Source organism: Varroa jacobsoni, unplaced genomic scaffold, assembly GCF_002532875.2.
Source record: "Varroa jacobsoni isolate VJ856 unplaced genomic scaffold, vjacob_1.0 contig02882, whole genome shotgun sequence".
Lineage (NCBI taxonomy): Eukaryota > Metazoa > Arthropoda > Arachnida > Mesostigmata > Varroidae > Varroa > Varroa jacobsoni.
The window spans coordinates 2,783-19,629 of NW_019214898.1; the positions used below are offsets into that span (position 1 = coordinate 2,783).

A 16,847-nucleotide genomic window follows, 5' to 3' on the forward strand; every position below is an offset into this window, starting at 1 on the left:
AACATCGGCATAATCGCTCCACGGAGCGAGACAAGCGACACACGTACACACCCCCATAGCAAACAACACTCCAGGCTAGTACATCATCTCTAAGGTGCCGGCCAATGCTGGCTGATTGTCTGTAAGGTGCCGTCAACTACTTATCACTGACATGATGTGGTTCGGGAAAGTATTTTGGTTTGCTTATGCATGTATAAATATGTGTACAAAAATGGCTATCTTGTTGGTGTCGATGCTTTTGTCGGTCAGAATGAAAGAGGTCCTTTCGACTCGTCGTTGCCTATTATCTGAGGACGCTTGAGCTGCAAACGAACAATTCCGTTGCTTCCAGACCAAAGACAGTGAGGCCTCTTCTACTTGTTCTTGATTCTCAAATAATTCGTGGTTCCAAACGAGAACCGCTGAGGCCTCTTATTCGTCTCTCCCTCTTCTCTAAGGCTTTCTAAGATTTCAAGTGACCCCGAAAGATATAGCGGCGAGCTTGTAGCTTCGCTGGTACTTGACGATATTCTCGCAGTCTGGCTGGCTGGCTAGCGATGTTCTTTTTCCAAAGGTAGCCTATCTGAAGCACTCAATTTATCCTCAACCTAGCCATTCGCTTTCAAGGGGGTCTCGCTGTTCCGTTTGTAGGAGGAGGCTCGCATCTCACATCACGCCATCATCTGAGTGACGCATTCTTCTGGCCATCGAATCAACCAATCGTTGTCTGAGGACGTTCAAGCAGCGAATATACGATTTGCTGATTCCAGATCAAAACCTATCTGAAACCTATTTTGCTCTTCGTGGTTTTACATAGTTGTACGACCCCCAAAGCCAGCTACAGCCACATGTCAATTGTTGATTGGCACTCAGCGATATACGATGCCGCCTGCCAGGCATCGTTTTTCGCTATCCTTCCAGATGCCGCGTATGTGAAGTGCCCCATAGCCACCCGGATCCGTTTAATGTTCCCCACTCGCATTTCCATTCAGTTGTCGACGGCTGAAGGAGGCTCTCGGTCTTCTTTCTAGAACGATGGCGCCCAGGGTCGCATCGTGCCGTCATCAACGCGCAATCACGTCGTCAGGCATCCCTGAGCGCTTTCTCCCATTTTCGCCTGGATTCAACTGATGATACGAGAGATACTGTCGCCATGGTCGTCGAGCCAGCAAAGTGAGATCGAGCCTAGAAGCATAGGCAAGGGGCCATCTGGAAGGTTTCCTCGAAAGTCGACGACAAACGAGGAGCTCTGCAACAATCGCTTCACCGGGAGTAAGCAACTCAAAAACTATCGAGCAAAAGTATTCGTCTTGCTCTCGATATGTATATGCGCGATGTGAAGGTGAAAGCCCCCATTGCCTTGCGCCAGCTGTCAACCATTAAGTCGGTTTGATAATAAGTGTCGATAATAATGATCACGTATTATTAAGCCGTTTAAATGTATAGACCGAATTTTTATTCTTTCACCCGCCATGTGGACGATGATTACTCTACTACTGAGTCCTCTGAAAGATAGCCTCTATTGAGCGTTACAAAGAGTAATCTTACTTTATTGACATGTAGCTGTATACATGTAAATGTATGCGCGTTGGCGGACGCGACGCAGCGTTAACTAAGCTTGGAATCCAGATTTCGTCTTTTGGCTGGTCGTAGCAAAGTCGTTGAAGATTATCCGTCCCGTAGGATCCGTGAATCCCGAAGATCCGTTGTCGCAAACGATGTCCTTTGTGGTAGTTGTCGTACTTGTCCTACAACAGGTCATCAAAAAAGATTATGTTGCTCTCTTAGTTTTTTGTTGGTTTGTTCGTGATAATCGTCACAGCTGCTCAGGAGCCGCAGCAGCATCAGTAGAGATATGAATTTTCATCGTTGTTACCGCTCGTCGCGCCCTTCAGTTCTAAGTGCACTTGGCCGAAGCCGTATCCCCCTCTCTCTCCCTCTCTCGCCCTTATCTTCGTTTTACTGGTCGTTTTTGCTATCGAACTTGGACAGGCCCCATCGCTTAGGCAATGGATAGATAGCCAAGGCAGACATGTTTACCACTATCTTCCCCAGACAAATTTCTATGCTCCTTACACGTCCTTTCTTTCGGGGTAGATTTCCTCCCATACGTTCTTCGTCTTCGGCGTGTTTACTCCCGGTGCTGCTCAGTCCGAAACGGAGAATCGAGCAAAAGCCAGCCAGCAGCGGCCAGCTCTGCCACCCTCAACAGCCAATTGGGCGTTCCTTCATTGGCTCGCATAAGCGTAGCGAGACGCACACACCCAGCTAGCCGCTCTCGAAGCCACCACTACAGCAATGGCCACCACTAGATACCGTCGAGCAAATAGCAGCAACAGCAGCAGCAGCAGACTTAGTCAGACCCCATCCCCTCAGTGCGTCGAAGAACGAAGCGCGTTGCTGTCCGAGAGCGAAACAGTCGTCTGTTTCTCGTTTACTCAACCGCTCGCTCAGACTACCAGCCGTTCACTCGACTGCTCCTTCCAGCGACGGCAATGGGAGGAGGCAGGCAGGCAAAGCCACGGCGATAATGTCGACCTCTTCCTCTACAGCATCTTCACTTGCCACTCACCCTGTTTCCCCTTAGCTTTTGTCGTTGGTGTCGTCTTGTTCTCGCTGCGTCCTTCCCTCTATGAACGTTTCTCCAGGGAGGCGGCTGCCGTTCGCTCGCGAGTTTCTTCGAGAGGTTGAGAATCCGACCCGCAACGGCTGTCGTTTTTGTCGGCGTCACTGCCTGTGGGTCTTGTTGTTCATCAGCACGAGCAGCAGCAGAAGCACAGACATCACCAGCGGTGTTAACTTCCATTCTTCCCTTCCAGGGGTTCGTTTGGCCGTCTCGTAGAGCTGTTTGCCTGATTTGCTACCCTTTCTAATTTATAGTATAGAGAGGTCCTATTGCTGTTCCTGGCTTTTGCGCTCAGTCTCTTTCCTTCGTGTGAGTCGGTACCACAACGGTAGCGACGACTTAAGGATGACCCTGGCGACTGCTTTTCTCAGCGGCAGCGGTAGCATCACCGGCAACGACGCTGCAGAGTCTCTACTAGTCGATTGTTATTCAGGCATCCGTAGCAACAGCAATAGCACATGACAGCACACGAATGCCTCTTCTTCTTCTTCTTCTTCTTAGGTTTTGCCATGTGGGTCCGGTTAGCTCGGGTTGGGCTTGGTGTAGCGGGTCGGAAAAGGGAGGCTTTCGGTCCAGTCCGTCTTCCCCACAGAGGACCGCTCGATCGACCCGTCGACAAGCCAGCGAACCTCGTAGAGAACTCTGGAGGAGGAATCGTGGATGAGCATTAGCAGCAAAGCCTTTTCGTCCGCACGACGCGCACAGCCAACCACTCGTTCACAGAACTCACGCACATACACACACGCGTACATTCAATCTTCTACCGGCTAAATATAACAGGGTCAACGGCAGCTGGGCCATCCCCAGCAACGGAGGCAACGGCGCTCAAAACCGACGTAGAGCGAAAAGAAGCCGTAGTTAGGAAAGGGGGTGGGGGAGAAGGAAGACCTAAAGGACGACTGACGATGGCTACGAGGGACGATGAGAACATCATCGCTCAGCTACCGCTGCTGGTGATAATGGCTGTCGTTCTGTTCTCGAAGAAAGAAGAGGGGAGAAGGAGTGATCTTGGCAACGGAGAATATCTGTCTGTGCAGGCGGCGGCGGCTGTTCGATACAGTCAGTCGTTTGGTCGGTCGCTGGCAGCGTTTCTGTGACGACGACTACTTCGATCTCTATTACTAATGCTCTCGCAGCTGTAGCCTGCTGTGCTACATGTATGTGCAGACGTAAAGGATGGCCGCTGCTGCCGGGGCTCTATGTGAGGCTCGCAGGACGCCCATGCCGCTCGTGATGACAGCGGTCTGGCTTGTGAACTTCAGAGGTTGGCATAGGGAGGGAGGCGGAGGGTTACCAGTAGACCTCTCTACGGGTAAGGGTACTACAGCTCGCTGTCCTTACAACAGCGCATGGAAACCTTTCCTTATATATATATATCTATATATATATATATATATATATATATATATGGCACAAGCCTGACTATTATATGTTGGCCTCTCTCGACCAAATAGCAACGGAGGTAGCATCAGCATCATCGTTGCCAGCATCGGCTGCCGCCGCCGCCGCCACTGCCGCCCTAATGTACCTAAATCTGTGCGATGAGTGAGTTCAGCGTTCATAACCGTGCTCGACTTTACATGGCCGGCGTGTTTCATGGCGTTCGATTAGAGTAAGCGAATGTATCCAGCCCGTTTTCACACCAGAAAAAATAAGACGGAACAGGAGAAAGGACCTGAATACGGACGACGATTTGTTATCTACTGGGCACGCGTACAATTACACATAATTATTATACATAAATAGCGAATGAATTTGTGAGCTTCATTTGATCTAATCCAGCCGATCCTTCCGTGAGGAGGTCCGTAAACCAAATGCCTCAGTATAAGTCCAGAGTTTACACAATGATACCCGTGTGCTTCTTCTTCTTCTCTTGACATATTCCGTCAGTTGTTTTCCTATGCATGACCAACAATACTAAACGAATTTCTAGTTGATATGTTTACTTGTTCAACGTAAGCAGGCGTCGACTGGCCAATATCGATAATAGCTGTCTCTTGACGTTCATCGTCGTCGTCGCGGCCTACAACGATTTAGTCGATGCATGTGGCCGTATGACCAGGTGCGTCTCTATCACAAAGTTGCCACGTTGTCGATCTTTCTGTCCAGCACAGACTTTCCGTCACAACGATTACCAGAACCTATTTTTTGTTTGTCGCTTCCTCTCAGCCGGCCCCTCCTCTTACCCAGATCATTGTTGCTTAATAACCAGCAGTGATTAGCGCATCTAAAGAGTCTGCCCCACCAGCCCGGACGTACCTCTACCTACTGTTTTAGAGTTGTCAGAACCGCGTTCGCAGAAACGTAATCAACACCACTTTTGGCGACTCCAGGGTTATTTTTCATTATTCCGCTTAATTCGGCAACGCTACCTGTAGTCCGACCAGCCTACTGACCAGCGTCGCTCGCCTGTTCCTTCTTTCTGTAGGAGTATATGCCACTCGCAGCAGTAGTGGTAGCCGCCACGACGATAGCAGCAGAGCCTGCCGCTTACCCCGTCCTGTTCTTGTCCGCCTTAACAGCTGTAGATAGTAGCGGGCGCACTGGCGTCGAGGAGAGTTAGTTGAACATGCAAAAAGCACAGGTCAGCCAAGCTGCCAGATTTGCGGCCAGCTTGTCTCTCTCCTTCCTTTGCTTTTCTGTCCCTCCGTTTTCCCGGCCATCTCCGTGGCCGTTTGCCTGTTTTGCCGCCACCGCCACTGCAGACGGCCAGTCGACCGAGGAGCGGGCAGTTTTTGGCGTTCTTCAACAACGTTGTAATAGTCTACCAATAGCAGTTGCCAGGAGAGCAAGCGGTAGCCAGGAGAGCAATAGGAGAACCGCCAACGGACCGATTGGCGCTGGTAGATGGCAGGCAGGCTGGCTGGCTGGCTGGTTAAGGAGCGTTGAGTGCCAACATTTTCAAAACATTACATTAAATAATACTAATAATAAGAAGAAGAACGATTCTAATAATAATAAGAATAATAATAATGAAACAGCATCGTTAAACTCGGCCTTAAGCTGGTCGGGGTAGAACGAAACAGCGGACTGGTAATTCTAGTCGTTACCTCCTGGTCGACCGACCCCTGCCGTGGCCGTTGTGCAAATGGTGTTCACGTCGCTGCGGATTCCAATATACCGTCGTTCACCGCCTGGAATCAGCACTGAGACGGCAGCAGCGTAGCAACGCTGGGAGTACTAATATTTTACGTACAACTGACAGCATGTGTTGATCTGTCGCAGTTCGCCTGCGCCCCTATTGGATTTCATCGTTCGTGTTCGGGAACCGTCGCTACCATTACTGCTGCTCCGTTGAAGCGGGATCGAGCTCATTCGCTGCTCGTCGTCGACAGAGGCGGCGGAGCCAGGAGGGCGAAAAAGGGGGATTGGACGTTATCTCGTCGAGATAAGACAACAACCACCGCTATCAGCTGCCAGCGTCGACCAAGCGCCAATGCCGAGCGAACGAGTCGGTCGTTGGCGCACCGAATGGATGTCGGTAGGTGAGTGTAAATATCTCTGTATGTGCGTTCTCTCGTGGCCGGGTCACATCGGTTTCTTTTGGCTCCTCACTCAACCTGCTCCGCTCTACCATGGCTGTTCGGCTCAGGTGAGCCGAGGAACATCGCTGCTAGTGCCAAGAAGAATACAGGCCGATACTGATTTCACCAGTGGCCTGCCTTCCACTTGGACGCACGTATACAAGGACAACAGACACACACAGGCGGAAAGACGCATTCGTAGTTAGAAGGAGGGACAGGTTCATTTCGTAGGCAGTCAGCAGGCGACGCCGACACGTCCATCGACGATGGCGAACCGATGAAGCGCTCGTGAGCATCCGTTCCTGTTTGAGGCATCGATAAAACGTTACGATATAACACTCTCACGGACATGAAAGCGAAAACACCAGTCATTCACTGAGCCGCATTGATAAAGGGGACAATTGACAGAGGAGAAGTCCGGCTTTATATGCCAGAAGGACGCGAGCCTTTTTGCATTAAAGCTAAATAACAATGAAGTGCAATAGCACTGCTACATCTAACCAACCAATGCAGACGTGTCTTCCTGGCAGGAATGGGTAAAAACGCTTACAATATTGAGTGTGCTTCACAGCATATTGAGGAGTGATGGTGATCATAATAACACATCAAAACGTAGTATAAAACACTAACAAACAAATCGCAGCTTGGTTTTGCTGTCGTAGTAAAGACGCGGAGATTTTGCGAATGAATTCGAATCCACAAACAGGACTCGTAAATCACAAGACGTAAGCAGCAGTAAGTAGTCAACCTTCATAATAAGCTCCGGCGTTTTCATCTCTATCATGGCAAATGCCCGAAAATAAATTTGTCGGCACGTTTGACAGTACATGAAAGCATATCAACTTTAATAAAAATCAATAAAATGTTAAATAATGATTGGGATTTCGGTGGTAACTGGTGCGTTACCGTTACACCGACACCATACATTGGTCTCACTGAAAGAAAATGCTGATAGGATCGACGTTAATCCACAGGGACGTTTTAGTAAGCCCTCGCTCCACGACTATCGTAGAGCAATCTTATCTTCCTATGAACCGGAGGCCAGATCCCTCAACTCGTGGCCTTAGATTGGCTCACTTAATACACGGCGACTGCGATAGTAAGTTCAACTGTAAAGACGAAGAGATAATTTTTTGCAAGACCGAACGATCGCGAGGTTGAAGGATTCGTTCGTACGCATCGCTATTGCAACAGTATGAAAATTTATTTATTATTTTAACTACAGTTTGTACGAATGTTAAGCAAGCTTTGTATGCGCGCTCAAGCAACCGAGATGGCACATGCTCTCTAGGATTTATCAAATTTAGACTATAACTCTGCTAAGTACATGCTGTTACCAAACATAGTTTACTTTTTTTTTTTTTTTATTAGACATAAATAAGCAACTATTGATATTATTTAGTTATTTCACATGCGTGCGCTCCGCCCTCCTGAGGTGGACGACGAACGGTCGTTTTTTTTTGTACTGGAGGATACGTCCCCAAGAAAGATTTGAGGAGGGTCATTGAAGCGTATTCAACGCTTCGTTAATGGTTATCATCGCTGAGCTTATACCTGTCGGTATCGGTGCAGCCTCTATGCGATATGAAACCCTCGATTTCGTTGTCGCATATCCCCCAAAGCCGTGATCCCTACATCCGTGCATCACATGTCTGCGAGTTCTTTCGCCATTTCGCTCTCTCTCTCTACTCTTTATGACCCTCATGTCTTAGAGATCGAGTACCGCCGCCGCCGCCGCAGGCATCAGCCGAGTGCTGATGCCGCGGCGTCTAACGGTCCCCATGCTGCCGCTAGCTCCCCCTATAGGACATAGGCCCGTCACATAGGCACTGACATGAGCCATGAGCTGCCGTCTTCAGGCAAACCACGCTCTGCGCAGCTAACCCACCAGCTCTTCAATCGACAGTCGAGAAGCTTTTGGCCTTTCCCCCTAACTGGCCTACATGCCTGGCGGCTTAGCCTGCGTAGCCGCGTTTAGGGAAACCAGTCTTTGTTCTGTAGCACCTCGACGATACGAACGTTGCGCGAGTGGAGGAGGTACCCCATATGAGGAGAGCGATTCGTCCATCCCCGAGCGATGCGATGTGCACGCAGTTGAGTTGGATGAATCGAGGCAGGGACAGATGGAGAGGAGAAGACTGGCTATTTGGGAACGGGAAGCATTCGGGTATCTAGACAGGCATGCTAAGCTAGGAACTGTGCTAGGCTAGATCAGGTCGAACTAGATGCTTCAAGCTTCGTCCTTCTTTTTCTTTCGGCGACATGATGCATGTTGGCAGGCGGCAGCAATGCGGGAGCGGTTTTTCTCGTCGGGCGCTTGGCTGGTCTGCCTGCCTGAGAGAACCGAGTGTGTCTGTGTGCAGTAGTTGTAGTATTTATAGTACTGGCGGCCATGGAGTTTCGTTGTCGTACTGTTTGTGCGTGTGTATGGAACCACGCGATCGAGGAGCGCTTGTTGGAGGAACGGAGGGCAGCAGGCCTGGCCGAGCCATGGCGAGCCTAACGCGGCATGCTACAGCCTCCTTATTCGCATGCTCAATAGCGGTATCCGAGGCGTAGCAGTCATAGCTATAGGAGCAGCATGTTGCTGAATCATCACTCGGCGTTTGAACGGTGGCAGTGGCAGTCAGCAGGCACCGCCGCCTGAACTCGACCGAGCGTCAGCACCACGGCAGCCATCGCCATCATCATTGTTGGCCGACGCTGTCGCTACTGGTACCGCCGGCGCCATTTCGTGAACGAACGACATGAAATAGCCGCTCCCTCTGTACAACTCCTCGGTGTTCCCCAGTTCCCTCCCATCCCCCAGCCACATCACCGCGAGCGGACGAACGAGCGCCTATTCGGGCCTAATGCGAGAAGCGTCTTTGGCATTCGATTTCTTCGATGTGCCGCCGCCATAGTTGCCAAGCGCAGTGGTTTTACACTGTGTTACGCTATGGCCGCTGCGACTGCCTCGTAGGCGTTCTCGATGTCGTCCACCCACCTCCGTCTTGGCTACTGCGGCTGCTGATGTTAGCGTTTGTATATGCTGGGCGTCTCAGCAACAACAGGAACAGCGGCGGTCTGACAATGGCGCCATTACAAGATGGCGTTGTCTCTAAAATCCAAGAGATTGACTTTGAGATGATTGAGTAACAAATGCGATCGATACCAATTATAACTAACTGTGTCTTGCCATGACAGAAGTATATATGTATATACTATATATGTATTGATTATTATTATTATCATTATCCATATCTAGTTGCATAAGAGCAAAAAAGTAACTTAGAAAGCTCGCAACAAATTGTTGCGAAAACTGAAAATGTCTTAAAAAATATATAGCCATAAGGACTATTGAAGAAAAAGATAACACATTTTTTTCCGCTCGCTCCTACTATTATGATTAATCTTTAAGATGCTTTTGCTTGTACCAAAGCTGTGAACGTCGATAACACCAGCAGCAGTGTCTTAATACTATTTTTCGTTTTGTTCGTGTTTAATTCAGCTGCCTTCAGATACTGATACCATTTTCATAGCTTTGAGGACTCAGTGGCGGTTTATCTGCAACCTAAAAACAAGTCGTCATATTTGACGCTGACGTAAAGGATAAACGGCTGTGCTGCGCACCGGCAGTAGGCTAAATTAGCCTGGGATTGGGTCTCACGAAGCGCAATCTCTTCCTTTTCTATTTCCCCTCCCAACTCATGTATCAGGTAATAGTACAGGTTAACCGCCAGCCCTTGCCGCTAAGTAGTGGCTAGTACTGCCTGACTTTGTATTTGTCTATCAAGGTGTCCGTCCGTCCGTCCGTCCGTCTGTTGATCTGATGTGTGAGCGGCATACGATTCGCGTCAGACAATAGGCAAGGATAGGCAGATATAGAATAAAACGATTCGGAGAGGCGAGCCGCATTAGATGCGGATGTAGCAACAAAGCTACAAATTACAAAAACTCAATGATACAAATATAGGGTAAAGTAAGTGCAGTACCTGTATTGGCTGATGGGTATCTTGCCGTGGCTGCGGAACATACACCCACTCAATACAAAGACTATTTGTCCGCTTCATGCTTGGTTTGTAGCTATTGCTACTGCGGCCGCTTACTGCAGCGACCAAAGGCATACTTACAAGCAACAATGAACGGACACGCGAAATCTGTATGATATGTCTAAGGCGGCGGCAGCAATTAGAGACAACCCCAGTTAAATAGACAACAATCATGTCGGATAGTCTGTAGCGTGGCAATGGTGTTTAGTCTATAGTAATTTTTGTCCGAAGGACAATACCGTCTTGTAGCCTCACCTCTGTCTAGAATGCGCTGTACGCATATGGTATTTGTTTTTTCAGCCTCTCAATGGGTTGTTGGGTCGGCGATTTTGTCGATTCCGCGCGGGGCGGTTTCTGTTTGCTATTTCTTTAATTGTTGAGGTGGAGTTGCTGTGCTGTCCGACCAGCGAGATAACGCTGCTGTTCTGGTGCGGCTTTCTGGTGCCACAGTAGCAGAGTTTATAGCTGTTTGCTGCCAATCGCAGTCTCTCGGAGGGCCATCGTCCCGAGCAAAGGAAGGAAGCCCCCGGGAGTCAACGAACCAGTCAATGACGATCACGGGTAGGGTGGCAACAAGCAACGTCAGCTAAAGCCTCCCCTCAATTGTCGCCTTGGCATCCCGGCCAACAACAACGCTTACGGAAACAACAACGACAACAGTCACCGCAGCAGCGGCAGCTATATGGCTCGTTGCGGCAGATCGCGACGGCCCGATGCAGCCCATCCGAATAACCGGCCGGTCGTCGATGAGGACACCCGACGTAGCGCGAGCTGTTGTCGCCCAGAGCCATGATCAGCGCAGAGACCAGCAGCAACGGCGGCTCCTAACCACCACCGTTACTACCATGAGTGAGCAGTCGCCTAGCTACGTTAGCTGGCCATCCAGGCCGATCGGCAGTAACAATAAGGGCAGCAGTCAGGCTTACTCAACTCAGCTATAGCCGGCGACAGCTTTTGCCTCAGCATAGTACAAGCCAGTAGTGATTCTATGGCCACCAGTCCACCAGCAGCCAGCGCAACACACATAGCAGCCACTATCCACCCTCAGCCGTCGGTGTGGCCGCTACTGCTCCCGCTGTTACTGACGCCGCGGCTGCACTCCTCGGATAACATCGCAACCTCCTCGCCACTCAGTTGCGCTCGCCCGCATTCACTCGTTCGGCGAAGACTAGATGCGTTGTAGTGCGCCACGTCTGAGTAACCAGCTGGAAAGACATCGTGACAAACTCATTTAGACGACTAACCCTCGTTGGGCCAGTAACTAATTTATGATATGATGGTCAATCACTGAACGTTTAATACTGCTGAGGCGAATGAGATACGTTGGTTCGAGTTTCGCTGCAAGCTTTAGTGAAAATCATACCCAGTTGCTTGCCCATTCTCAGCGGACGCCGGAGGCATCTAGTCATCGATCGATGAAAACCTCATCGTTTGGCTCGCGCTACCCAGCCAACAAGCGCAAAGCGCCCCATGCTGAGGAAGGAGCGGCGCGGTAGGTCGGTAAACGAGAAGCGAATTCGAGCCAACGGCAACAACAGGAGTAGGCAGAGCGCGATCGACGATCGCGATGTACAGCCAGCAAGTAAGGGTCCCGTGCAAAAGCGAAGTCGACTCGGGGGCCGAACCCTCCAGTTACTTCGTTTTCACGATGGATTGGTTCGTTCGGCCGTCGAACGCCAATGCCGCGAAAAAGAAAAGGAAGAAGCCCCACCTCGCGCATAAACAGTTGTGTTGTTGTTATCATCACCGCTGTTGTGGCCAGCAACAGTCGTTTATTTGTCGCCAGTTCTTTGAATGTCTTTTGACGTTCAAGAAGAGAGCTAGTCGTCGGGCAACAACAAGAATTTTCTCCTTATTTTGTTGTACCCAACGACGTTTTAAAAAATGACAAATGCTTTCTGTATTCGCGCGCATCAGCGTAACGCCGCTGTTGATGTTACGGCCGTAAATGTTACGACAACGAGATAGACAATCGGACGGATACCCCCAAACGAATAATCTGATGCGTCGGATTGGTTGGCCTGAGATCACTGCCATTCGAAATGATCTCCCTTTGCTGGAGTGCGATTAGCAGCGGATGTCGGCATTTCATGATTCACACGCGCTTGTGCTGTTGTTATTATTACAATTCTTGACTGCGTGTACAACAGTTTCGTGTGAAATAGTGGCGCCGATAAATGTTATCGCCTAATGATTGTGTGAGTTCGTGCATGCCCATTCATCCACCTGATCATATCATATAATTCGTGAAAGAGCTATAACTATTGGAAAACTGGATTGGTGTATATAAAATTTCTAATTGCCATCGACTTTATTACTGTGATCACCTTCGTCACGAGTAGTTACCGAGTTACAACCTTCAACCGTCAGACAACTTCGCGAGAGCCATGCGTGTCTGCTGCGCGTGTCCTGTTATGATCATCATAAGCAGCAGCAGCATGTGGATAATAAGGCTGTATGAAAAGAACTGAAGCCTATAATATTCCGATAACCGCACAGATTCAAATGGCTGTTACCCACTATATTAGAAGTTATTGTTGTTGTCCTCGTTGTCGCCGTCGCCGTCGCCGTCGCCGTCGCCGCCGCCGCCGCCGCCGCCGCCGCCGCCGCTTTTGCACAAACAGATCAGAGTCAACAGTCCGACAAATGTCGTCGTGCTAAGGATTAAACAAAGACGAAAAGCAAGTGAGAAAGCCACAAATAAGATTGTGAACTCAGAGCACACTATTGCTGATCGGTCTATAGTACGTGCAATCTACGATATCCTACGCGTACGCCCGAAGTATGGTGAATTGTGATCAACCGCTTACCGTGCTCAGCCCAGTTGTAAGTCTCAAAACAAAGCTTTCAAGACTATTTTAATTCGTTGGCGACTTTTTACACGTTTTGATCAACGCGTGTATCAAACCTGCCCAGCTAAACACTACTGCGGTTTGCTCTGCTGGGCTTGCATCTTTGATTGCCTTAGCTTTTGTCTTGTTTTGTCACGCAATCGTTCACACGCCGATACCATCGATAAAGGAAAAGATAGATACGAGCTAGTCAATCCGTCGGTGTGGCTCGACCGCGTCTAGTCAATGGCAGGAGAGGAAGTTTAACCGGTAAGCTGTTCTAGAAATTAATGCGGCGTATGGTCGCACCGACTTCATACCCACAAAGCACCCAAGCCGTCGTCTACGACGACCCCGTCTAAACAACAAACAGGCACTGACGCACATAAACAATCACACAGAGATTCATGACTGTGACGTGATTGTTATACGATGACGAATGCTTAAACTCGAATACGACGCTCCGCATTGGTTGTCTTTGGCCCTGGACTGCCGGCGTGTGCATTTCCAGCACGCGTTGGCTGCTCGGCTGACGATCGACTCGTTCGTTGTATACGAGAGGCGAACAAGGAAGCCCGACTAGTTTCGAACCTCTACTACAATAGTAGCACGATAGCCATACTAGCTAAAATCTAACATTGTGGTAGAGTACGATTACAGGCTGTTCGTAATACTGGGGCCTTTGAATTGGGTATTCGGTAGTCTGTGTCGTGCTATGCTACAACGTATTGGCTGGGTGATAACGATGACCGACAATGATCACGCTGCTCGCCGTCGCTGCTGCTAATGAGTGTATCAGCGAGTAATTGTTTTATGGAAACCCGTACATGAGACAAGCAGTTACCATGTTTAAGATACTAGACAACCCCCAGCTGCATGCTGTTCTAAGGTTAAGAAAATGCTACCCTTACATGATAGTTCTTTCAGAAAAGGACTTCAGACACGCAATACGCGCCGGACAGATGACGCTAGCTTTGTCAGGTATGAGGGAGAAAGGAGAAGGAGCATTCGTACGCGTATTTCTTTATCCGGTAGAATTGTGCACGTAATGGCCCTTCGATAGGGCAGACGCGCGGACTAGAGGGAGGACACTTGGTCTTTTGGTGACGCTTTCCGAATGGACGACAATCCACTTGCATAATTTCCCTGATAGCTACGTTCCTAGAAAGAAGTGTGAGGCGTAGTTACAGCTGGCGGAAGGACTCACCCTCCGCAATCGCGAGAGATTTTGGGTTTGTTAGCGAGTGTTTTGTTCTTTCTATGTTGCTCATGTTGCCTTTCTAACTTTGGCGTTTGGAAGCGCTGTTCTGACTCGAATGATTTTTGCTTTGCGCTCAACTTGTTTCTTGCATTACAGACGTTACGCGACTTTTAGAGCCACGCAATAGAATTAACAGTTTCCGCTCTCGATGTGAGCACAAGGGGGCTAAGTAATGGCTACATAGCTCAATGAAATCCATTGTGACGTAGCAATCTTGCGCAGTCAAGGTTTGCGGCAACGTCTGTCGTTTGACAATGGCGATTCTGTTGCCGTGATGCGATAAATTTGACCGGAAGAGAAACTTTAACCGTTCAATAATAATATTGCTTAGTCAACTAGAGACCGCTTGGATTGTGCCTTATTATTTCCGATATTTTATAGTCGAACCCGTTCTGTTGCTGCTATGACGCGGTAACTCGAATCGACCTTTATGACTCTATAGAATAGCAGAACTATCAGTGTCCTAAGTGTCTTAGGATTGTTACTGGAAGTATTGTGCAATATTCGGGCAATTGAAATGGTATCCGATTGCAAAAAACAGCACTAGATAGTTATAGCCGTAAGGATGATTTGATTGTGATGGTAACTTGGAGGCAGCATGATGAAAACCATGACGCACAAACATAATGTATGATAAACAGGGCGTGCTATAAACTAATCGTCTAAGTGACTGCCGATTGTGACTCGTTCAGTTGCGATCTCAAGTCAAATCTCTCAGACGCAAAGCCCACGTCGCAACTAGTGCTCTGAGGCTTTATTTAAATTTATCCGTGACAAACAAACGTTAGTGTTCTTGTTTGTGTATATTATATCAGGTTTTACGTAACTATCATGAAGTTGTGCTGTTTACGCGGCAATAGTAAAAACAGTTTCTATTTTTCTCTCAGTTCTTCTAGTCGACTTTAACTCAAGTCGGGTGTTGAAGATCTGGAAGGTGCCGACTGCAAGTCAAGAAACTAAAACAAAAAAAAAAAAAAAAAAAAACCTATTGAACTTAATACATTTTTTAATAGACAACAGTGTCGTACAGCAGCAATAGACTTGTCGAACACGATGATTGCATAACCTTGTACAGGAGTACACGTTATGCATTCTAATATTGTTTGGATGAGTCGCGCGCGTCAAACGAGGATTCAAATGGGCTCCCAGTTCGTCAGAATTAGTAGACCAATTTTTAGGGCCATTTCAGCTAGACAGACCTAACCTTTAGATACAGGAATCAACATGACAACGTTACGAGCACACCATGACAAAAAGTAGTAAATTCATGTTCTTTATGTTATTGACCGGCACTTACGTGTAGATATAACATTGTATAATAATCGTTGTGACGGTTCTTCGTTGAGAGTTTTGCTCGCTGGATTATAACCTTGCAATAATGGCATCAGTGACTGTTAATAGTACTGTAGTACTTGTAACAGGCCATAGTTGTACTTGAATTCTCCTTTGGCGTCGACGCCGCCGCTACAGACTTCGCTTCGTCGACTCCGTCGTCGTTTTCCTTGTGTTGCTCATCGTTCGGAGCAATCGCCCAACCCACTCTTTGGGGGTTGGATTATATTCAGAAAACTGAGGACAGCAAGAAGATGGGAATAGCAGTTCTTCTGTGTACGGCCGGTAATACCGCATGATTTGCCACTGGCCCTGCTATGTTATAGCTATGCGGAGTCATCTCCCCCTTTCCGGTCCTCCTGCAGCACTTACGAATACCCAAAGCTGTGCTCTGTCGCGGCTGATGTCCTGTGGCCGGCGTGCATACTGAGATTACTGGCAGCCAGACGGACGCCCGGCTAGCTAGCCAGTCAGCCAGCCAGCCAACCAGCCAGATAGACAGAAACACACACACACACACAGGACAGAGAGAAGACGACAAAAAGATTGTCGCCCTACGGACAACTAGAGGAAAGGCAGAATAATACAACGCTCATCACAAATCCCCACGATCTTCTCTGTTTTTACTGCTGCTGCTGCTGCTGCTGCTGCTTCTGTTGCTGCGGCCGGAACAGACGAAAGAAAGTGCTAACGGCAGACTGGGGCACACGCACACACGCCACACACACACACACACACACACATACATTCACATGAACACATGCACAGAACGCCAGCTACGACTGAGGCTGTGGGAGGGATCCATGTTGTTGTCTTGCCTCATTCCTTTAGGATCGGGTAAAATCCGTTCCTTCGTACCGGCCGTGGTCGCGAAGCAGCCCTGATAGGATCCAGGAGTTAGCCAGCCCCCTAATCTGACTTCAGAACCGACAAGTGGCCTTTGCCGTTGGCATCGGTAGCGGCGATGATGGCGTAGCCTGCTGGTTCCGCCGCTTAGTCGCGCTCTTAACGTTTCTCCCTCTTTTCTTTCGTTTGGACTGGTGGGGCTTTCGGCCTTTGCGGCGAACAGCAAGCCCTTCAGTTCCTTTGGCGCGACCGTGAACAAGTAGCAACTAACTGTTTGAGTCGGCTTGGGGCCCTAAGTGAGAGAGATTCGCAGTACAAACGCCTAGCTAACATGACAGGGCACATTTTACGCTGCGCTGCCCATGGTATATCGCATCTGTAGAATATTCGACAACAATTGACATTCAAATGCGATGA

At 48.9% G+C, this 16,847-nt stretch overlaps 1 long non-coding RNA gene across 1 annotated transcript in view; it reads left to right on the top strand.

The window, feature by feature from the left end:
* The first annotated feature begins 7,298 nt into the window (after positions 1–7,298).
* LOC147751836 (uncharacterized) overlaps positions 7,299–16,847 on the top strand; it is a 31,981-nt gene continuing 22,432 nt past the window's right edge. The window contains exon 1 of the long non-coding RNA XR_015315791.1: positions 7,299–12,986. This is a non-coding gene — a long non-coding RNA (uncharacterized LOC147751836). The remainder of the gene's footprint in view (positions 12,987–16,847) is intronic.